Source organism: Artemia franciscana, chromosome 17 (genome assembly GCF_032884065.1).
Source record: "Artemia franciscana chromosome 17, ASM3288406v1, whole genome shotgun sequence".
Taxonomy (NCBI): Eukaryota; Metazoa; Arthropoda; class Branchiopoda; order Anostraca; family Artemiidae; genus Artemia; species Artemia franciscana.
The window spans coordinates 12,295,928-12,320,495 of NC_088879.1; the positions used below are offsets into that span (position 1 = coordinate 12,295,928).

At 36.1% G+C, this 24,568-nt stretch overlaps 1 long non-coding RNA gene across 1 annotated transcript in view; it reads right to left on the bottom strand.

The window, feature by feature from the left end:
- Nucleotides 1-8,740: 8,740 nt before the first annotated feature.
- Nucleotides 8,741-24,568, bottom strand: part of LOC136037868 (uncharacterized) — a 70,154-nt gene continuing 54,326 nt past the window's right edge. Inside the window, exon 2 of the long non-coding RNA XR_010620060.1 lies at nt 8,741-9,500. This is a non-coding gene — a long non-coding RNA (uncharacterized LOC136037868). The remainder of the gene's footprint in view (nt 9,501-24,568) is intronic.

A 24,568-nucleotide genomic window follows, 5' to 3' on the forward strand; every position in this document is an offset into this window, starting at 1 on the left:
AACCAGTTAACAGATATAAAAAAAAAAGTAAATATGAGTATTGTGATAATAGCGTAGCCCCATTTTACTATGGGTATACCGGGCTAATGTTAATAATTCGTTTTAGAATTAATTTTATGTTGATTTATAACTGTTTGTTTGATTCCGAACTGTTTGCAGAATTGGCTTTTATAATCTACTGTGTGTAATATGACTAAGGTTACGTAAAAAAATCATTACCGAAAACTGTTGAAGTTAAAATTAAAATTTCTGTTAAATTTTAGTTAAATTGCAAAATTTATTCATTACTCTCCCGGAAACTCCGTTTTAAAAAATAAAATAAAATCCCATTCTCAATTTCTAGGGATGGTTCAAGATTAAAATTTATTATTCAATTCGATTGGCCTATTACTTCTTTGCTTTTCTTTAAGAGTGAAATGTGTATGCTTCTTAGGAATGAAAATGTTGGAAGCGTTAAATTTGACATCAAATTTTCAATTATATATACAAATTTATTAATTACTCTTCACTAAATTCTCTTTTTTAATTCATGGGAAAATTCACTTATGTAATCGGTACTTTATAGTGTAACTAAGGTTAAGCACAAAAATTAAAACTGAAAAATGTTAAATTCAAATTCAAATTTTCAATTACATATTAAAATCTACTGATTACTCTTCACAAAATTTGCTTTTGTTAATTCATTGAAAAATTCACTTATGCAATCGAGATTTAAATTTAATCACTAAACAAAAATGTGAGATTCAGCATTGCTGAATCTCTCTACTGACCCTGAGAGAATGCTTAAACCAATAAAAAAGAGCCTTATCTTACCTAGCTTTGTACAGGAATACATCACGTGTAGGTTTTGCATGGAACGCAAAGTCAACAAAACGCCCACTTTGCAAGGGACAAAAAGAAATGTTTCAAAATTCTTTAGTTGTTGATTTTCTCCTTTTTCTCTATTGGTTTGGGTCGCAAGAATTTCTGTTTGTTTTTTAATTCGAATTTGTTGAATAGCTCTTGGCATGGAGTCCATGTTCTCGTATAGTTTTTTTTTCTGTATGTTGTATAAGATACCATCTTTCAAATATGACAAAAACTGGTTTGTCTGTCTATAATTGGAAAAATTAACTTAGTTTGAGTGAGAAAAATTACGATGTAGGTTTATGCTAATTAAATATTTGATGCATAGAGGAGGTTAATGGTTAGGTTATGTATTTAATATAATGTGCTCTGGACGGCCTCCTTGCCATAAGTCTTCAAATTCAAATTCATTTTATTTAAAAAACATTCGACGGACAGAGCCGATTATTAGTTTTTATTGTCATACACACACAAAAATTCGTCGACAAGTCAAAATTAACATTCACAAAATTATAATATATACAATTAACAATAATAATTGTCACATACAAACGAAAATAAGTCAACAAGTATACACAAAATTATAATATATACAATTAACAACAATAATTCGGATTAAAAAGTCGACCCAGCATTAAACAACTTAACAAACGAGGGTACAAAACTAAGCTCATAACGAGCATGTGACACAGTCACAGGTTGAAGTTTTGGTACAGGCTCTGCAACGGCCCTGAGTGGCCTTACCCGTGCCGGTTGATGTTGGTGAGGAAGGATATTTCGGTGTATAGGGCTGGACAAAATTTTATTACCAAAGGATAGGGCTAGTTTTAAACGACGAGATTGAAGGGTTTGAAGTTGAAACTGATTAAGGAGGGATATGTACGGTATTTTTGGGGCTTTTGAGATTACTAGGAGGGCACGGTATTGCACCCTCTCAACCCGGTCCGACTGTTCCCTAGTCAGCCCGAAATGCCCTACAGGGCAACAGTATTCAAGTGTGGAACGTATAAAAGAGAAATAGATGCGTAGGAGGTGTGGTACAGGGATTCCATGGCGAGCCAACAACTTCAGAGACCTGATGGCCAAATTAGCTTTTTTTAACATGCCATCAACATGTTTATTCCACTTCGGATCTGAAGTGATATGAACGCCGAGCAGTTTAATTTCGGTCACGTGACTGGCGCTGGGAATAGGTGGATTAAAAACTGGCGCAGATTTTAAAAAAGACAATGTTAAAATTACAGATTTATCAAAGTTGACAGTCATTTTGTCCACCTTTGCCTCTTGACATATATCTTTCATTAATGAACCTGCTCTGCTTGGTAGGTTTTTTCGACAACATTCAATGAGCGACAGATCGTCGACATACTTCCAGCGGTCATCCAGTGTTGTTGCCAAATCATTTATTATGACAAGAAACAAAAGTGGTCCCAAGAGGGTACCTTGGGGAACTCCACAAAAAATGGGCAGTGGGTCGGAATAGGTGGACTTATATTTTTTCCGTTGACATCTACCAGAAAGAAAACTAGCAATTAAACCTACAAGGAATGAATCTACACCTAGTCCAAGAAGTTTTTTTTCAAGAATATTGTGGCAAATTAAATCAAAAGCTTTTCTTAGATCTATTGCAATAAGATTAATCCAAGAATCTGGTTCATCGAGTTTTTGCAAAATACTGTCAATTATACTAACTAAGTAATGAGATGTAGAGGTGTTTGGCATATTTCCAAACTGCGTTGGATCAATTTTGTCCAGAATACGGTCTTTCGGCCATGCTGCAACAAAACTTTCATACACTTTGCTAAAAATGGGTGTCATAGTGATCGGTCGGACACCCGAAAAATCCTTGGGCGCATCTTTTTTTGGTATTGGTGTAATGAACCCATTTTTCCAAATTGATGGATACTCACCTGTTTTTGTCACTTGATTAAAAAGGAGTGTTAGGGGGCCACTAAGATAATCTGGAAATGCTTTGATGAGATCAATGGGAATATCTACAGGGGTAATGCTTTTTCTTTTAAGCCTTTTTAATTTGAAAAACACCTGGGACTCTGATATCAAAGGGAAATCAAAAGACTCAGGAGGAGGGGTGGGTATTCCCACGCTCAGCAAAGGCGGGAGGGATTGTACAATGTTACCCAGATGTTTATTAAGGGAGCTGGCTGTTACGACGTCATCTTCATCATGCCAAAATCGACTCCTTTTTCCACCTTGCCCGTCATCCTTTTGATTCGGTTGTACCACTGGCTTGGTTTGGACTCGAACAGATGATTAACTTTACGTTCTACATATTTGTTCGCGTGTTTTCGAGTGACTTTTCTTAGTTTGTTTTTCAACCTGTTGGCTTGTTGGGTATTACCATGACGGAAAAGCCATCTCTTTTCCATTAGCATTTTCTTAACTTCTTGTGTAATATATGGTCGATCTGACGAGAAACGTTTTGTTGACTTCTCAGGAAAACAGGCCTTGAAATTATGAAGCAAAGCTTCTTGGAAAATAGTAGCTTTTTCGTTGCTACTTTTAGCATCTTGGAATTTTTCCCATTTCTCGCAGCTTAACCATTGGCCAAAAGTCAGAAGTCCCTCACTTGTGATTGGTCCCCGGTCGTAGGTATGTTGTAAAATTCGTGCATATTTGTGGAAATTCGGTCAAGGGAGGTGCCACCTTTGGTTGTGGGAAAATTGACGAGCTGCTTCAGGCCGATTCCGGCGTCCAAGTGATGGAGCTTTAATTCATTGGCATCGCCCATCATGAAAATTCCGCATGATGGGTATTTGCCCAAAACAAAATCCGAACTGAGTTGTAGCTTTTCTACGAATGCATGGCGGTATTCACTCGTGTGACCCGGCGAGTAATAATACACGCAGAGAGCAATACCAGTGAATTTCCAGGGGAGACGTCGTGGTTTTAGAATGACCCACATTATTTCGTCGTACTCAGTTAAAAAAGGGACATCAAGTCTAGCTGCCTTAAAAATTTCATGGGAATAAATAAGAACTTCGCCACCTTTTTTCCCCAGTGGATGGTCATCAGGTCGTATTTTTATAAACTCATCAAGACCACCTATTTTCAGGAGTTCTGGGTTTTGTCGATGAACTTCAGAAACCATTAGGACAGATGCCTTTGTTGCCTGAGCTAGACTTTCTAACTCAGCCACTTTATCAAAATTTAAACTTTCAGCATTTGCGTAAATAAACCTAGGGAACGAAAAAACATCAGAATTATAATACTTTACCTTAGTGGTGTTTGATGTTCTTGTTGTAGGTCTTTGTAAGAATATGTTATTTCCCTGGTGGGCGGGGCTGTCATCAGGATTACCCGCACCAACCAGGGGCTCAAATTTATTGAGTACTGGAATTTCGGCTGAAACGAAAGAAATTGTGTCCTCGCCATTGGGGGCTGTGAGGGTGGACAGGAGGGGGGGAGTTACGGGGATTTGAAACACTGTCGGGGGGCTCGGGGACGTTATCTTTAGTGGGGGATAGAAAAGTTGATGTTGCTGAGGTAGCGGATCCGGGAAAAACATTCCGACCGACCGAGAAGGCGCCACACACGCTTGGTTGGGGGTATGTTGATGTACGGGAGGGATTGTTGGTAAGGGGGGCCACGCAGGTCCGCAAAAGGTGTAATCGCGATGTTTTTGAAACTACGTCTTTGTCGTAGTTTCCATAATTTTGTTTCTAAAGTATTATATTTAATCCCTCGCTCTTTACGCTAAAGTTTGTCTCTTTGCCACAATTCTACTTTTTAAAACAATTAAAAGCTTTAGCGGAAAGAGCGAGGGATTGCGGAGGGGACAACTCATTTCATATACGGATTAATTTCTGTTCGTTTTAAGTTTTAATGTCGCTCCTTACTTTCAGCTAAAAAAATTATTTTTTTTTATTTAATTTTACCAAGAAGGAAATTCATGGATACGAACTTCTTTTTTTTCAGAGGTGATGGTATTGAATCAGTGGCTATGCATTATCATGGCAGTGCTCGTTTGTTCAGAATTGTTTTATTATTTAATATAAATATTTTATAATCTAAAATACTTTAAAATTTCCACACTTTTCCACCTATTTTTCCCAAACAGTTTCAAAAACAACACAGGCGGTGCAAAAACGCATTATACAGCCGACCATCAAATTCATATCAAACTGGCCCTTTACTATGGCGAGAAGATCATAAGATTTTCTTAGTTTCTCTTTCAAAGAAGCAATTATAAGCTGCCTAGTGAACCTAATTGAAGTTCCAAATCGAAGACTTAAATACCTAAATGAACTGGAAGACGACATTGTGGCAGAACCAACTGTATCAGGATTGTATCATTGGAGACGATATCCAGTCCAAAGACAAGAAACTCAGTTTTGGTAGACTGATTTCTTAGAAGTCCGGAGTAAACAACATCAACGGCGTTGATGTTGTGTTCCCAGATGAGTTGTTCGTGTCTTCATAATCATTATACTTTTCAATTTAATTTGTCAAAAAACCATATATTAAATGCTTCAAAGTTCTCTCTCTCAAATAATAACAAATTGTATCTCTTTCATGTTTCCCAGTCACTTTAACTAGATTTTTTTGTCTTATTGGGTTGACGGAGCACACTTTGGTTATTTCCTGTTTTCTTTTGCTTAGTCTGTCGACTTCAGCTTCTTGTTGTAAGTGGTAAGGTTTCGACCTCCATGTTTTTTATGGCACTTGGTATTAACCAAGTGACATATAGCAATCGCCAATTCTGTCGGTCTGTCTGTCTATCTGCCGGTCTGTCTGTCTGTCGGTCCCGGTTTTGCTACTTTAGGCACTTCCAGGTAAGCTAGGACGATGAAATTTGGTAGGCGTATCAGGGACGGGACCAGCTTAAATTATAAATAGTTATTTTCCCAATTTGACCATCTGGGGGGGGGGGGAGTGGGGGGCCAGTTAATTCGGAAAAAATAGAAAAAATGAAATATTTTTAACTTATGAATGGGTGATGGGATCTTAATGAAATTTGATTTTTGGAATGATATTGTGTCTCAGAGCTCTTATTTTAAATCCCGACCGGATCTGATGACATTGGGGGGAGCTGGAGGGGGGAAACCTAAAATCTTGGAAAACACTTAGAGTGGAGGGATCGGGATGAAACTTGATGGGAAAAATAAGTACAAGTTCCAGATACATGATTGACATAATCGGAACGGATCTGCTCTCTTTGGGGTAGTGGGGGGGGGGGGGGTAATTCTGAAAAATTAGAAAAAATGAGGTATTTTTAACTTACGAAGGGGTGATGGAATTCAATGAAATTTGATGTAGAAGGATATCGTGTCTCAGAGCTTTTATTTTAAATCTCGACCGGATCTGGTAACATTTGGGGGGGGGGAGTTGGGAGGGGGAAACCTAAAACTTGGAAAACACTTAGAGTGGAGGGATCGGGATGAAACTTGGTGGGAAAAATAAACACCAGTGATAGATACAAGATTGACATAAACTTAACGGATCCGCTCTTTTTGGGATAGTGGAGGGGGGGGGGGGGGGTATTTCTGAAAAATTAGAAAAAATGAGGTATTTTTAACTTACGAACAGGTAATCGGATCTCAATAAAATTTGATATTTAGAAGGATATCGTGGCTCAGAGCTCTTATTTTAAACCCGACCAGATCTGGTAACATTGGGGGGGGGGGAGTTGGGAGGGGAAACCTAAAACTTGAAAAACACTTAGAGTGGTGGGATCGGGATGAAACTTGGTGGAAAAAATAATCACGAGTCCTAGATACATGATTGACATAACCGGAACGGATCCGCTCTCTTTGGGGTAGTTGGGGGAGGGGTTAATTCTGAAAAATTAGAAAAAATGAGGTATTTTTAACTTACGAACGGGTTATCAGATCTCAATGAAATTTGACATTTAGAAGGATATCGTGTCTCAAAGCTTTCATTTTAAATCCTGACTGGATCTGGTGACGTTGGGGGAAGTTTGGGGTGGGGGAACCTAAAATCATGGAAAACGCTTAGATTGGAGGGATCGGGATGAAACTTGGTGGGAAAAATAATCAGAAGTCTTTCATACGTGATTTACATAATTGGAATGGATCCGATCTATTTGGGGGGGGGGGGGGGTTAATTCTGAAAAATAAGAAAAAATGACGTATTTTTAACTTACGAAGGAGTGATCGGATCTTCATGAAACTTCATATTTAGAAGGACCTCGTAACTCAGATCTCTTATTGCAAATCTCAACCGGACCAAGCGTAATTGGGGGGGGGTGGCAGTTGGGGGGTGACCGGAAATCTTAGAAAATACTTAAAGCAGTGAGATCAGGATGAAACTGGATGGGAAGAATAAAAACCTGTCTAAGATACGTGACTGACATAACCGGACCGGATCTGCTCTCTTTGGTGGAATTGGAGGGGGGGGGTAGTTTTGAAAATTGAGGTATTTGTAACTTACGAAAGGGGACCACATCTTAATGAAATTTGATATTTAAAAGGATCTTGTGCTTTAAAGTTCTTATTTTAAATTCCGACCAGATCCTGTGACGTTGGGGGGAGTTGGAGGGGGAAACCGGAATCCTTGGAAAACGTGAAAATTGGGGTATTTTTATCTTACGAATAGATGATCGGATCTTAATGAAATTTGATTTTTAGAAAGAATTCATGTCTCAGAACTCTTATTTCAAATCCTGACCAGATCGTTTTACTCTGGGGGAATTGGAGGGGGAAATCTTGGAAAAAACACTTGGAGTGTAGGAATCGGGATGAAGCTTGGTGGATAGAATAAACAAATGTCCTTGATACGTGAGTGACAGAATCGTACTGGATTCGCTCTCTTTGGCGAAGTTGGGGGAGGGGTTCAGTGATTTGTCGAGTTTGGTGCTTCTGGACGTGCTAGGACGATGAAAATTGATAGGCGTGTCAGGGAGCTGCACAATTTGACTTGATAAAGTCGTTTTCCCAGATTCGACCATCTGGGGGGGCTAAAGGGAGAGGAAAAATTAGAAAAAATTAGGTATTTATAACTTACGAGTGGGTGATCGGATCTTAATGAATTTTGATATTTAGAAGGACATCGTGACTCAGAGCTCTTATTTTAAATCCTGACCGGCATGAAGCCTCTTATTTTCCTTTTTAAATCAATCTATTGATTCATAGAATTTTGTTAGAGCTCATACCATATGATCTCTTGGCTCTTAGCTCTTCTCGCCAAGTCACAAGTGCCATATGAGCTCTTAGCTCTTGTTTTTAAAGGAAAATATGTACCGTAGGTCAGATTGATGAATATGATAATACGTTTTGGAAAGCTGCAAATAATTTTTATTGGGGAAAAAAAGTTTTTCGCTAGTAATTGAGCCATAGCCTACATTTTGTGTGTCAAAGTTGAATTTTATAGTATATGTCTGAGAGGACTATCTGGAGTTGTGCAGCCAATTTTTCGTCCATCGAGCCATTTTTCTGCTTTCGATAAATAAAAATGCAACATAAGGTAGTTTTGCAATTATTACGTCGGAAAGTAGCTGCAGCAATACGATTCTAAAAAGCAATCTTATTGTAAGTTTTACCTGTTACAATACTAATTGTACGAAAAGATAAGTTCAACTGGCTACAAAGTCATTAGAATATTTTTAAATCCTTTCCTCGAATTCGTCTGCGAGTTTTGTGGAAGTAATCATTTGCAAAGAAATTAATCTAAATTATGGTTAGATACTTGTGCCGATTTATCTATATTTTCCTCTTTTTTTTTCGTGACATTGTTTCAGCTAGTATCCTATAAAATATATATATGCCAAATATTACGATCAATATCGACCAAATAATAAAGAATTGACTATATCGACAGAAATGAGATGATGCATTGAACGTGGTTTTCCACGTTATATTGTCACCGATAAAATTTCCACAGCCGATTGTTGCTTCCCACTGACTGTCGCATGATGTTTGCTGTATTTTTTTTTTTTTTTTTTTTTTTTTTTTTTTTTTTTTTTTTTTTTTTTTTATAACGAGGTTCATTAATCTATGATGTAATTTTTCTTTGTAATTTCTCCACTTTTTCTTGACTGGTTCTATGATTCTGAAGATTTTTTTTTATGATGGATGCTTAATCCTACGCTCACACTCAATGCGACGCTTTTTTTTTCTTATGAAGAAAGGCATACACATGATAAATGTATTCAAGACACAAAACACTTGACTCAAATACGAAGAAAACACGTAAAAAAAACCTCGCATTTTGGGATATTCCATAAGGGTTTCCGTAAAATATGACGGATTTTTGGCTTTGATTTATCTTCTGGGGTACGTAATTTAATTTAATTTAATTTCCTTTTTTTTTTAATACGATCTTTGGAATGTAAAAATTAACCTGTTAGAATGCAAGTCTCAAAAAGCAGAAATATGATAAGTAAAAGAAATTAGCAAACAGTGAGAAATTATTTTTTCATAGAAAACTCGTAAAATTGCATCTAAAAAGATAAAATCAGTTTTTGAAAGTTGGATTTCCTGATCAGTCTACGGCGAATTTATAAACACTAAGCCGACATGTTATTCAAGTTCAAATGCTTCAACACAGATGTAAATTGTTGTGACTTACGAGCTTATACCAAAAAACAGGTGACAAAAACTGGAAAACATCGATTTTGCTTTAAAGCGCTTCTGTGTGAACTGGGAAGTAATTGTTGATCTTTAGCAGTTGTTGCCCTGAAAAAAAAGTGCTTTGTTTCAACAAAGAAATTTATTTATGTTTATAAGAAACGTATATTATCTAAGCAAAGTTGGGGGAGGGGTTTAGTGCTTTGGCGAGTTTGGTGCTTCTAGACGTACTAGGATGATGAAAATTGGTAGGCGTGTCAGGGATCTGCTCAAATTGACTTTATAACAGTCGTTGCCCCGATTCGACCATCTAGGGGGCTGGAGGGAGAAGAAAAATTGAAAAAAAAAGTATTTTTAACTTACGAATGGGTGATCGGATCTTAATGAAATTTGATATTTAGAAGAAACTCGTGTGTTAGAGGTCTTATTTTAAAATCTCGACCGTATCCGGTGATATTGGGGAGAGTTGGAGGGGAAACAGGAAATCTTGGAAAACGCCTAGAGTGGAGAGATTGGGATTAAACTTGGTGGGAAAATAAGCACAAGTCTTAAATACGTGATTGACACAACTGGACTGAATCTGCTCTCTTTGTGGGGAGTTGGGGGGGGGGGACGGGGAAAAAATTAGAAAAATTGAGGTACTTTAACCTAGGGTCGGGTGACTGGATCTTAATGAAATTTGATATTTAGAAGGAATTCATGTCTCAGAGGTCTTATTTTAAATTCCAAACAGATCTGGATACACTGGGGGGAGTTGGAGGGGACACAGGGAAATCTTGGAAAACTCATAGAGAGGAGAGATGAAACCAGGTGGCATGAACCTTGGTACTAATGGGTGATCAGATCTTAATGTATTTAGAAGTAGCCCGTCTCTTAGAGCTCTTATTTTAAATCCTGACCTTTATTAAGCCTCTGATTTCCTTTAAATCAATCTATTGATTTTTAGAATTTTGCTAGAGCTCATGCCATATGTTCTCTTGGCTCTTCCGACTTTGTCACAAGCGCCATATGAACTCTTAGCGCTTTTTTTGTACTGACACTAAAGAGCGAATTCGGCCCTTTTGGGCTTGTGATAGCCGTTTTGTTGGAATAAAATTTTGTCTTACAAAAACAAACTTATTTTATTTTCTGAAGTCTTGACTTTTCAAATTACACCTTATTTACCCAGGAAAGTTTTTCCCCAGAAAATTCTTCTCCAAAAATCATCCATGCTTATACCGACTCATGGCCTCATCTTTTAATAGATGGTGCTTAATGATCCATAATTACACAGAAATTCTTGAAATATGGTGTGGATCAACTTTATCAAATGGAGCTTTTATATACATTTTCATTTTTAAACATTTTTCTTGTATTTGCTAATTGCATTTGAAGGAACGCATTTGTCTCTGTGCTTTTCTACATAACAAAATGAGCCAGGAAATTCTAAAGGGATTTGTTAATAGTAAGGGAAAAAAGGTCTTGACCTAGCATCCCAACCACCTTGAGGTTTTCGCTCTTGTAATATATTTAGCCAGTCTTCAGAATTTATCCCTTTATAAATTTTTTAGGTAGGAAAAACATAGTATTTATTGTCTGTAAATGATTGACGTTCCTCTTCTTTTCTAGGTAATGAAGTAGCTACTGAGCAGTAAATTTCGAACTCTGTATAAGCCTGTTTTCTGTTGCATTCGTCTTTTTGTGTATAGACGCTTATTTTTACATAAAAAGACAGTGCAGCAGAACTGGTTTCTTATAATTTTAAAGATTAAATAAATAAAAAATCAAGGGTTCTAAACCTTAAGTTAAATAGAATCTCAGTAAAATTCGCGTGTATTTTTCTTTCTCTCACCTTTTCATATTTTACAAAAAAAATAGAACCCTAAAAAAATTTTCTAATCAATATTCTTTTTTGTTCATCCTTCACCTAACGAATTTACTGCTCATTGAAGCTGTGCAATTATGAGGCCTCTGCTCCTGCCAAGGAACCCCTTCCTGACTCAACATTCAAGACCATTTTTTTCCCCTTATTTTAATAGAAATTAAATCAATAAAATATTGCTTCTTTGCATTCTTGCAAACTACTTGTTGATCCTAGAGTTAGGGATAGTTCATAGGAACGGAGTACAAGACAGATAAAATACAAAACGGCGTTCATCAAAACAATTAATGAAAATCACTTATTATACACGAACATGTGATGGATACTTATAAGTTTAAACATCCCCTTTTAAGATGGGGATGTCATAAAGGAAAACTGGTTTTGTGGTTATGTCTCAAAAACAGTTTCGACAGATCTGTTTCTGGACCCACCATTTTATATTTACGGATTAATGCTAAACTTAAAAAAATGTAGCTTGGGTTTTTTATATATATAGAGTGAACCTTGATAAAAGTTGGAAAGGCGATCTTGCTTGTCGAAATGCCAGAATTTACCGTATCTATATGCTTACTAATGGCGAAATAATAATAATTATGAAATGACTAAAATAATTCATTCTCTCAAATATGTTGAAAAACAATCTGAGAAAGAATAATTCCTGTTGAAAATATGTTCCGTATTCATTAAAGAGCCAACACCGCTAGTTGTTTCGGGAAGTTAAATGAGAGTTGCGCAACTCATATTTATGGCTTTTTCGTTTTTGTTTTTTTTTTGTGCTCGATATCTTCATTCAGCGTAGTCTGTTTGGTTTAAGATTGTTAACTTAGAGGATTCGATTTATGCATTTAATGGCAAAAAGTTGGCAATGCGGAACCAATGAATTTAATATGTTTTGATTATGGACGTCTATGCTGTATTGATAATGTCAGATGTGTTGTTGTCAAACTGAAAACCATTATATGAATATAATTCTGTCTTTTCTTGGGAGAAAATACGTCGTTTTCATGTATTGGATTTTCAGTGAAATGATAGTGCATATATTACTTTTGTATAGCTTCTGGTGTATAGAAGAGCATCCTAACCCCCAAAAACCTTGGGGTATTTTCTTGGGTATCTAGGCTTGTATGAGAAGGCTAGAGGAATTTTTTAAGAACCTAATAAAGTTATTGATGAAGAATTTCGATCATCCTTCGAAAGATCAATACAGTACGGCCGTGCGAAATACAAAAGGGATTGTATGACATTTTCGAAAATGTTAAAGATTAAAGCGTTTCCAGTTGAGTCATAGCACATGTGAAAGCTTTTGAAATTGTTGAGAAAACTTTGCTCGGGTATACAAATAGAACATGACAAATAGATTCATTAGAATGTCAATAACCAGGAGAGTATTTTCAGTATCGTTATTTGATCTCTAACGCCAAAAAGAAGAAGAACAATAGGGAATTTTTTAAGACAGCGGGAAACAAATTAGAATGAATATTTCGGCCCTATGTCCAAGGGCCGTCCGCAGCAATACAAATAAGAAAAAACAACTGACAAGATAATAAAATCAATAAAACTAAAATGAACAGTTTTTCAAAACAGTCCCAGCATCCTTACCTCAGCGAAGTTCAACCAGGACTCTGGTTGAGGTGTTTCCTTTTTGCAATCAATGGCATTTTTTTTAGCGGCTTCTCACGGTAGGGTTTATGCCTGTCCACTCGTAGTAAAATTAATTTTTCATTGTCAGCAATTGTCATATTGTTGATAAATTTACTTAGATTGCCCTCAAAGTGCTGTTTTGGCGAAAGGACCAATTCTATTGGTGTCAGCTTGTAGGGATTAGCCATTTTTTAGGAAATTGTTTGTAAAAGTCCTGCAATTAACGGCTGTAAAAGTGTAAAGAAGCTACTGCCTACTTGAAGGACATTTCCTTTTAAATTTCTTCCCCTTGTTTTTGCCTGCTATGGCACGCACTAGTGAACAATTTAGCTTTGTCTGTTCCTAAAATACTTCTAGCAGCAGAACATCACTCTCAGTTAAATTTAAACAAAGCTCTGATAAGAGATTATTGAATTCTTTTTCAACCTGATGTTTGAGTGTAGCTTTCCTAAGCCTTGGTTTTGAATTACCTAGGACGGAAAATAAATGTCACTTTTCTTGTAGTTTCTTCAGCAACTTGATGTCAACTAATGACCTTTTACTCTTCACTGGTAAAAATAGGGTAATTTTATTGTCAAAAATATTGGTGACTACAGTCAAATGCTTGGGTGTTTAGTGATTGAAATATAGCACAATGTAACTATAGGTCTATTTTAAGCCTGATTGTGTGCTGAGAGTAGAAATTTCGATTCACAGGGATATATTTGTTATTTAAACTTATGAGGGAATGTTAATCACGAACAGTCCTGTAGGTAATATATTTAGTACAATTCAAAGCAAGTGATCTCATAAATTTGTTCTGATGAAAGAGTTTGTGGAGGACAGCTTTTACAGATATTTTTTCATGATGAGATTGGACCTTGAATAATTGTAGCATCTCCAGAGACCATTCATCAATAGATTCAGATAAATCATTTGGTTCAGTTAAATAGTTTGGTTCAATAACGTTAAATACATCAAGCCTTTGTATGAATTTTGTGTCTGGTGCAATGGTCTTTATTTTATCATACGACTCTTGCCACACGCTATTACGATATTGAATGATTTTCGTTAAAAATCTTGTTTTGCCAGATATTGATGGCCCACAAAGAAACGATCTGAATGTAGAGTTTGCTCTTCTCAATTTTAAAATACAACTAACACTAAAATGCCTCAATCTGTTGAATAAATATTAATTTTCTATGTTTGAGAATACAAAAATTAAGAATAATAAATGGTTTCTTTATTGACAAAAAATTCACTACAAAAAATATAATGACATTCGAATATCACATTTATTTTTAATAACACACAGTAGGCACTTGGGAAAACAACAAACATTTTTATTTAGATAAAATAGACACTTAGGAGAAAAATAAACAGCGACACGATATAAAAGTTCTTGAAAGGGGACCTTGGAAAGCACGGTGGTCGTCTCGGTGGCTAAAGGACGGAGCTAGGCAGTGGCAGATTCCAGGTAAATAATAGTATGATATTAAACACTTTATGTCAAGATATAGAAAAATGTACCGACACATAAAAAACAACAATAAAAACTCTGCCTTACACGGAACAAACATACACATGTAATACGATGAATTTTCTCATCGTATGTTTGCACAGAGTACACCTTCGAACCTGCAAGAACAGCGTGGAAAATCATCACTCCGCGTCTCAGATTTTACAAATAAAACTTTATTCGGGCATGGTGCTTAACTAGCTCCCGGTAAATGGACTCTTTCCAGTGGGTAAAGTCCATTCGAGAGCTAATTTCCCAAATCATCGTATATAGTGTCTGTTTTAACTTTTAACAGTAGTGAATCAGTGTCTCCATAATATACTTGAGCTTCCCCTCCCTCAGCTATTTGAGCCTACACTTATTTTAATAAAATTAAAACACGAGTTTTTTTTTGGAACTTATAAGATGGCCACGCCAGGGGCAATATTTTTATTTAACGAAATTTTCTTTTTTCTTTTCTATGTAAAAGGACAATATTTGAGCCTATGCTGGAAAACAATGTAAAGCTCAGCTCAACAGTAATTTAAGCACATTCCTTTGAGTCGCTTACAACGTCACAGCAACTGCTATTCCGTACGCTCTCGCACCTCTTACCGAAGGCTGAACTGAAAATGAGCTTAAAAATATTTTTTTTTCAACCTTCGTTGTTTGCTTAAGAACTTTTGACGGAGGCATCACTAAAATTTTTCATATAGGGCTATTGGTCAGATTATTTGGCTTTATGAATCTTTGTGACCTTGAAACTGTTTCCTAGCATCCATCTCCAAAGAACTTGGTGTAAAAAAAAATATTCTGTTTCGGACGAAGGTTGGCAATTAATTTTTGTTTTGAAGGTTTCCAGAACATACCCCCATCCTTTAACGTAGACTCAGGGGGTCCTCAGACACCGATCTGTTTTTACACAGGAAAATAAAATTCTTTACCGAGTCATGAAGTTCAAAAGGCATTTCACTATCAATTTCAAAAACTATCCTTGTGGCCCATTCATCTCAACAGTGGCAATATACGGAAAAATTTGGATCACAAAGACTTAAGCCATTTATAATTCCCACATGGCAAAGAGTAGTGAGACATTACCAACATATGAAATAAGTTCATATTACGAAAAACTATGTCAAATTTTTCACTGGTGCGTTGTCCGGTCGGGTCAGTTTCCATGATACGATTCCCATGGAAAACATACCCTCCTCTCAAGTACTTCTCTACAAATAAGTTCTTATTCACAGCGGTGGTCAAACCTCTTTTCTCTTTGCTAATTTTAAGAATTAAATCCCTTACACGTTAACAAATATATATGTCCTTACACATTAACAAATCATGCATTTCATCATCTGGAGAGCGCTGTTTAAGGAGGGGAAACTATTAAAATCATTACTTTTCTGTGCTTGAATTAATAGACTTACAGATTTGAGGGGAAAAAATAGGAATCTAAAGAACGGATCATATTCGAGCACGTATTATAATAATCTTTTGTTTACCATTTTAAATCTAAATGTAGCAGCTTCTAAGAAGATTTGGGTAAGATATTATGAGAAAAAGAATCATCCATCATGTGCCATATTCAACCTCAGCTCTCTGCAAACGTACCAACGCTGGCAGTATGAATTTCAAATCGTAGTTGGAATTGTGTATGTTAACCGGTAGAATAACTATTGCTTAATACTTAAATTACAAGATTTATGGGCCAGTCCGAGAAAGTTATTACCACGATAAATTAAGATTGTGTAAATGATCATGAGCGTGAACTGGTGTCTGCCCAATACTCTCAATAAATTTCAATTTAGACACTCAATACATTTTCTTATTTTTAATGGCCAACTTGTCCTCTGATTAAAGGGTCATTGGATAGGCTGTATTGCCCACCTATGAAATTGACTAATTGTGAGTTTTAATAAGTGCAATCATGGCTGCAACCATAAAATCTTTCCCGCCCAATGCTTCAAAAATCTACCAGTTGCATCGTATGTCTCGAGTCTCTTTTTCCATATGCAAAAAAGGCAGCAATGGCTTCATGTTCTTTGACACTATTTAAATTTGATGTATCATGTCCATCTGTGAGTTTGTCCTCGTAAACTAACGTTATCTTGTCACTAGTGAATTCTAAAAGTTCTTGAATCACAAGATGGCATTGTCGCCCGAAAATATCTCCACAGATTGATACTCATGACGCTTATAGTGCTTAAAAGAGTCCTTTGATATTAATTTGGTGTGGAATCTAGACTGACACATTAGATAATAGTAGCTTGTCCCCCTCCCCTCTCCCCGAAAAATATGTACTATAGAAAAAATGTGGAACTGAATTAGCCTCTTTAGCAAGCTCGAAAAGGAGTCATACCCAGTGTTTCACTGATTCAATGGACGGAGCCCTCACTGAATATGCTACCCTCTTTTTATCCTTACATCCCCCTCCTCAAACTCTGTATCATACTGTAAAACAGTAGCACCAATCCTTAAATGCTCATTGGCCCGCTTAAAAATATTTACTCCTTTAAGTGTTACTGATATTGACCATTTAAACAGTTAAAGTTTACCTTAGGAAAATCTGCCCCTCTCTGGGCCCATTTACTGCCAAATCACCCAAATCTACCCTACTAGTACCCTTTTGCAATTTGTTGTGGGCTGCTATGACAAATGCGCATTGAAGCAATGCAACCTTGTTTCAAAACAAATTTCTTGAATACTACTACACCTCCTCAAATCTGAATTGTATTTTGTACCTACCTTCCCCTCCCACCTCTTAAACAAAATCTTTTTTGAAATTACACCCACTAATATATAAATTCTCAATAAATAACACCTCTGACCCACTCCCCTTTCCATTACAGTCATCCTATTTATTCATAATACTATCTACCCAACCCGAAAGTACCCCTTCAGAATAGTGCAAGTCCGGGTCAAGTGATTTTCAGTTTGCATACAATACTAATACAAATCACCCGATTTTTGGTTTAATTAAAAAAAAAATGTGAGATGGGTGGGTTGATCCTATCCCTACCTCCCCAATCCTGTATCTATTTTTCAAGAAGGGCTCGAATCCTGCCCCCATATGAGAAGACTATGTCTGTAGAATTCGTGATTCAACAGCCCACTATAATTAAGTTAAATGAATCCCAAAGTCTGCCCTATAGACATATATTTTGCAGAAGGCAGAGTTCAACAAGTAGAAGTATAGTAATACAGGGGATGAGCCACTTTCACTTTGTCCCACACCCCCAGCTTCTCCTTTTTACGGTCACTGTGAGTGTTTAGGAGGGATAGCCACTCTATCGTCTGCCAAGAGTCTCTGGACTGTGTTGGTTGTTAACTCCTCTTGCACCCAATCCAAAAATTCTGCATTAAGACCAAGATTGGCTGGAAAACTATCTAAATCAAAGTTGGGGGATTTATACTATCTAGGATCATCTCACAAAATATGTTTAATCCCTCTCGTTCACTCTCCTTTGGGGCCTTCTCTGTCTCAATTTGGGCACAGATACTGTCATAAAATGCTGATGGTGCAACAAGACAGGTGTCTTCATACCGTCAATGAGATTATTAACCCTTTAAGTTGACGGCGCTGATAATGTCGCTCGCTGGAAGAAAAATAATACTACCAGCTTATTTTTTTTTCAAATCTATAATTTTCATCGTTTTAATAATCTATTTTATTTTTTGGAGGCCAGGGGCCCTCAAACCTCCCCCTTGTCTCCCCAATACTATCGAACAGGGGTGGGACCAGCAGTCCAAATTATTTGGATATGATTTTCGTTTTATTAGTCTGAACGAGAATATATTATTCAGCAGTATTGAAAAGCCTATAAAATTATTTTTTTAGGGGACTTGGTGGAAGGGGCAGTAGCTATCAAACAGGGGGTTACTCAACATCTGTTTGAAATGGGATGGTTTTATTAAATTGAAAAAAGAATGAATTCACCATGTTGAAAGGCTTGTAACTATTTTTAGGAGTGGCAGAATCCTCGATAAAAAGCCCCAACATCATTGTTTAAAGGTTTATAGCTTTATTTTTTAGAAGGGGCAGAACTCTTGAACAGGAGGTTCCGACATCATGTTTAATAGTCTGTCATTATATTTTTAGTGGAGCAGAACTCTCCAACAAGGGCCCCAACATAATATTTAACAACCTGTAACTTTATTTTTTAGGAGGGTCAGAACTCTCGAACAAGAGGCCCCTCGATACCCAGGACCGGACATACGCAGGACCGGCTTGTAATTTCTAGGTTATTCAAGATTTTATTTTCCTCTGGACTTTCCTTTGAAAAAGCCTGTATTCTTCAAATTTAAATTATACTCATTCTCCATCATATCCAGGACTATCCAAAATATAAATAGTGGAAGCTCTCTGGGATGTCAATTCACGAAAATGTAGGAGGATAGTAAATGTATTTGGAAAACCTAAAGGGAGGAGGGAATTTTCTCTGTGGAATTCATAAGCCTAACATTCTTTCTCTGGGAAATTCTAATCTCTGGTACATTTCAAAACCCAAGGGTTTTTGTAAATTATACTGGGCAATTTTGCCCTACCGTCCCCAATTTGGGCTTTTTGGCGCGGTACATATCATATGAGCTCTTGGCTCTTCTGGCCTCGTCGCAAGTGCCATATGAGCTCTTAGCTCTTGTTTTACGTTGGCAAAGGCTCCAAGAATGAAACAGAAGCATTAGGCGTTTTATTAATATATATATATATATACATATATATATATATATATATATATATATATATATATATATATATATATATATATATATATATATATATATATATATATATATATATATATATAGCCAGCCTATATAATATATTTTTCAATGTTTTAACTAAAAGTTTAAGTCGTTATTATATATTTTGCTTTATTATGGTTATAATCGTAGTAGCTAAATACTCGACGTTTGATAAGTCGAGTTTATTGTTGTATTTGAGCTATATAATATACTATACTATATGCACTGATCTATTAATTAGTTTAGTAGTATTTGCTTATATAGCCTAGTGTATGAGAATTACCTGAACTATCCTATAGAACGGTTTTCGTTTGTCTTTCTTCCTCTTTCGATGCGCTACCTTACAGATGGAGAGAATATTACGGTGGATTTGTCCATTCGAAATTTTAAGCGGGGATCAAATTGTGTGGCAAGATTTTTCCGTGAAAAAATATGGGCAATATCCTAAAGGGTGGTGCATGGTGACGTTGCACAATTCTTACTGCACAAAAATGTTTCTGGTGTTTATTTTAATCCTTTATTTAACTGATATGATTTGCTTACCAGCAAGTGCTGATCTCCGTTTCTTGGCCCTTCAGCTGTGGGTAGCCTTTCTATAAACTGAAAAAAGTAAATGGAACTCACTTTTGATCAATAAGATATCCAGAAAAGGTAGTTTATCACTTTCTTCAAACTCCACTGTAAATTTTACGTTTTTGTTAAAACTATTTAAATGTTTATGGAAAAGGTCTAAAGACTCTAAACCGTGTTTCCAAATCCAGACCACATCATGCATGAATCTGCCCCAGAAACAAGGAGAGAGACTAAAACTATGTATGGCGGTGGTTTCAAAAGATTTCATGAAGAGATTTGCCAACAAAGAGGAGAGAGATGCTACCATAGCCAAACCAAACACCTGTTTAAAATTCCCCCCTAAAATCAAAATAAAGAGAATGTTCATTTGCAAGAATAACCAATTTCATAATGACTTCAATCTCCAAACTCCCCATGGTCGCATCTTGTTTCAAATCAAAGTGCTTTTGTAATTTAATCCTTAATATATCCTCGCACTTTTTCACGTTACAATTTGAATACATGGATACTACATCAAAACTGCAGAGAATTGAATTCTCCTCCAGTGTGAGATTTTTTAACTTATTAGTAAGATCAGTGGAATTTTGTATATATGATTTTTGTGTTCCTAAGAGTGGACGCAATGCCACCGACAACCACTTTCCTAATTTTGCCACTGGTGATGAAAAAGTTGATACAATGGGACGTAGGGGGACTCCCATCTAATGAATTCTGGGTAGAACATAGATCTTTGGTTAGGAACAACCTAACCTCTTGGATAAAATTTATTATAAAATTGTGAAGTAATATGTAAATCATTTTTCAGGGAATCCAATTCCTTTCTAGTCGATTTTACATATTTATCCGTAGGATCGAAATCCAATTTCTTGTAAAATCAATAATGATTGTATTAATTTTACGATCATAATCATCGGTGTCCATAATTACAATAGTATTGCCTTTATCTGCCCTAGTGATAGTAAGGGTCTTATCCTTTTTCAAATCAGAAAGTATTTTAATGTCATTTTATATTATATCATTATCAATTTTTTTCATGTTAAAAGTCTTGAGTTTCCTTGCGATTTCGGCTCTAAGTTCTTGAGGAGCTTCGACTTAATCAATAGAAGTCATAATTTCTGACTCTACCTTCGAAATATTTTTGAATAAGAAATTGGAGTTGGAAAACAGAATCTAAAACCCTTCGACAAAACTGCCTCTGTATTAACTGAACTGTATGAATTAAAGAGTGACTCAAAAGCAAAGAAGACAATCTTGAAAAACAACAGGTCTATAGCCATAATAAAAAAGAGAACAATGAAACGAAAGCTTCCTCATTACAGTGGTGGTTTTGGCCTCTGTTGTGTCAGGGTAAATATTGATTAGCATACACCCCCCTGTTTCCTAAAAGTTTCAGGCCAAATCATAACAAATTTTCCATTTCTTTGTATCTAACTTTTCTCACCTAAGCCTTTGCCAAATCAATAATTATCATGCCTCAGTTGATTGCTTCTACTACTTTATGCTAATTAACAGCAAATTATTTAGTTGCACTTGGTCAATTGTCTATCTGCATTTTTTTACTAATTGACTTTTTTCAATGATTCCTTGTTCTTGTAGTGTCATAATAGCTACAGCCTTAGCAGCAAGAATCATTTTTTGTGTGTCTATTATTTTTATTGAAATTGCCTGAATTGGCTAAGGATAAATTGTCAAAGATTTATCCTTAAAAATTACACGTTTGCATGGAGCATAAATGGGAGACAGTAACAACGGCCATCAAAGGGGTAAAATTAACCTGGACAATCTGTCTTGGCTTTTTTCTACAATTGGCCATGACTTCCGTTAAGACTATGAAAACGAGCTTCAAATTAGCACTATAAAAATATCTGTTTTGGGTTCTAAAATTTCACCTCTGTTGTGTCAGTGGGGCTCCATCAGGAGCCCCATATTATAGGTCCAATTCAGGGGGGCTCCATCCCCCCTATCCCCCCCCCTGCCTGGATTAGGCTTTGTTGCTTCATGAAATGGATTTTCGTTTTCTCTGTTTCTATTTCCTGCTAAAAATGAAAAGTACATTTAAAGATAATATTTAAATTTATATTAGCTTGTAGGGTATGTCAGAATACTCCTCCTCTTTCATAGGTTGGTCGAAGGACTCCTTTGTGAACGAAAGCTACCTATTTTGTGTGTTTTCAAACCCTCTTCTGGGGAAATCTGTTTTACTCTTTTCTACAACCCATTGTCCTATATCCCTTATAAAAGCTGACAAGTGATTGTTTAATAACGTGTTAAAGCTACAATTTTCTGCACTTGGGGCTATATATTAAAGAGTAACATCTTTAATGGATTACACAACTATTGAAAAATGAAAAAGAGTTAAATAAAAAATATATTTCTAAGAGCAATATAGAAATACTGCATAAAAAAATTCCGAAAAAGCTGAAGATAGGGTCCTTTAACTTATATAGGTAGTGTTGTGCCTGTTTTCGCTAGTAGGAATCCGCACTACACGGTTTTTTTCGTAAAAATGTATTGTGATCAATTAAAATCTGCATTGAATGATATGGAGGGTATTTGATGCATCTATGGAGGGGTTTAATGCATAGATTTAATAATTCTGAAATGAATGTAACAGATTTTAAAATAGTATTTTTTGAAAAAAATTTCTTTGTATAAGCTCATTCAAGGTTGGAGAAATATATACGAAAAAAAAAAAAAAAAAAAAAGTACAATTTTTAGTACTGAAACAGAATGCGAGTGCTTTTGCAAAAAGTGGCAAAACTCTTTAGAAGAGAGAGCTGAACATATTTATTATTTTTTAGGTCCATCATGCTTGCATTATACACTTTATTAATGAGCTGCAGAAAGGAAGCTGGGACAAAGACATTGAGTGCCCCAAATGCTTAGCCCAATTTAAGATCATCAATACTGATTACCGTAAGCCTTTTTTTGTTAATATTCATATGCTATTGTAGATTTTCATCTCTATATAAACTTGCCTAACCTGTTTTTTTTATGAAAAGTAAAAATATAGCTGGAGCAGAGCCTTTAATCACTGCCACTGCCGAGCCCCATATAGTGTAGTTTATCCTCATTTCGACAAGACCGGCTGTAGAAGATAATTTATTTGATTCGTTCTTTTACCTATTGTAAGCATAAATGACTTGATAATATCAACTAATAAAACTATCAATGTTGAAAACCTTTTTTTTTTTCTTTTTTTTTTTTCTTTTTTTTTTGTGTGTAAACTACAAATTTGAAAAAAAATTGTTTCCCCAAAAGTTAAGATATTTTTTTTGCTTTTCTAGCTGCTAAAGATCAAATATCATTTTTGACTAATAAAAAAAAGGAACAGAAAAACAAAGACAAGAAAACGTCTTTCACCTTTGTTTTCTTGCTTAGTTTCTTGTTCTTATTATTTCCTCGGTTTTTTGTTTCAGTTTTTCTTTGATGACATACACTCATTTGGGCTGTAAATCATGAGTGGGTTGAGCTCCTTTCTCAGGGTCACGATATTTGCCTTCTCTCCTTTGACATCGCGAAAGCCTTTGATCGTGTATGGCAAAAGAGACTTCTTTGTAAACTGAAAGCCTGTGGAATTGATATTCGACTATTTGAGGTGCTTGCTGACTTTTTTGTCAAGGATCATTGTAAGTTGTCCTCAACGGCTTCATATCAAAAGCACATCCAATCTTATCGGTAGTACCCCAAGGAAGTATTCTTGGGCCAACTCTTCTTGGTATTCGTAAACGATCTAGGGGACAACCTTGTGAAGAAACCTCACCACTTTGCTGATGACACGACAACAAAAACATCAATTGCAAAAGATGACGATCCCAGCAAACCCCATAAGGAACTCCAGGTTGACCTGGAGAGAATCGAGGCGTTGGCAGATGCATGGCTTGAAAGTTTTAACGCATCAAAAATGTAAGAGCTCCTACTTTCTCAGGTGCTTAATATGAGGGCTCATCCTGATTTCGCCTTCAAAGGAGAGGCAATAATGCGAGTTGATACACTGTGCCTACTTTGAGCTAATTTCTCTTCGGAACTCTCATGGACTGAGCAACTCAGTAAAATTAGATCCTCTTTCTCCAAGAAGTTAGGAGTTATCCTAAGATGCAAAAGTCTTCTCCCTGATGAGTCTGTTCTGCCAATTTTCATTTCGTGTATCATACCTGTCATGGAATATGCATGTCCTCTTTTCGCAAATATACCTGTTTGCAATTTCAAAACCTGTATAAGTGCAACGATTTTTTTTATTTCAAAGGTTTTGCTTTAAAGTTTGAAGTGACTTTTACCTCAAGGCCTTACCTGTCTTTAAAAGTCAATAATCATATTCCAGACATGTTATCTTGTCTCACAAGATAACATTGACTGAAGATTAAGAGACTGGTGTATTTAAAATTGGGCAGCTAAGAATAAACTGTAGTTCAATGCAACTAAGTTAAAACTCTTTGGTTTGGGCTAAGATAAATAGAAGTGGCAGTATTTCATTAGTTCTGAACACCCTAGCAATCATCAACCATACCAAAAAGACCTTATTATGTCCTTATTACAAATTCAGGAGCCCTGAAATAAATATAAGGCCTTTTTGTTGTGAAAGAAGTTAAAGTGTGAGGTAATTAAAAAAAAAAAAATTAAAAAAAGTGTGCAAAAGCTTTTTTTGGAAGTACGCAATTTTGGGGTCGAACAATTGATATTTAGAGTGACCTGGAAATCTTGGAAAACGCTTAGGGTGGAGAGATCAGGATGAAACTTGGTGGGAAGAATAAGCGCAAGTACTAGATACATTGTTGATATAAGTGTACCGGATCCGCTCTCTTGGGGAAGTGGGGGGATTTCCAGTGCTATGGCGAGTTTGGTGCTTCTAGACATACATTGGTAGGCGTGTCAGGGACCTGCTCA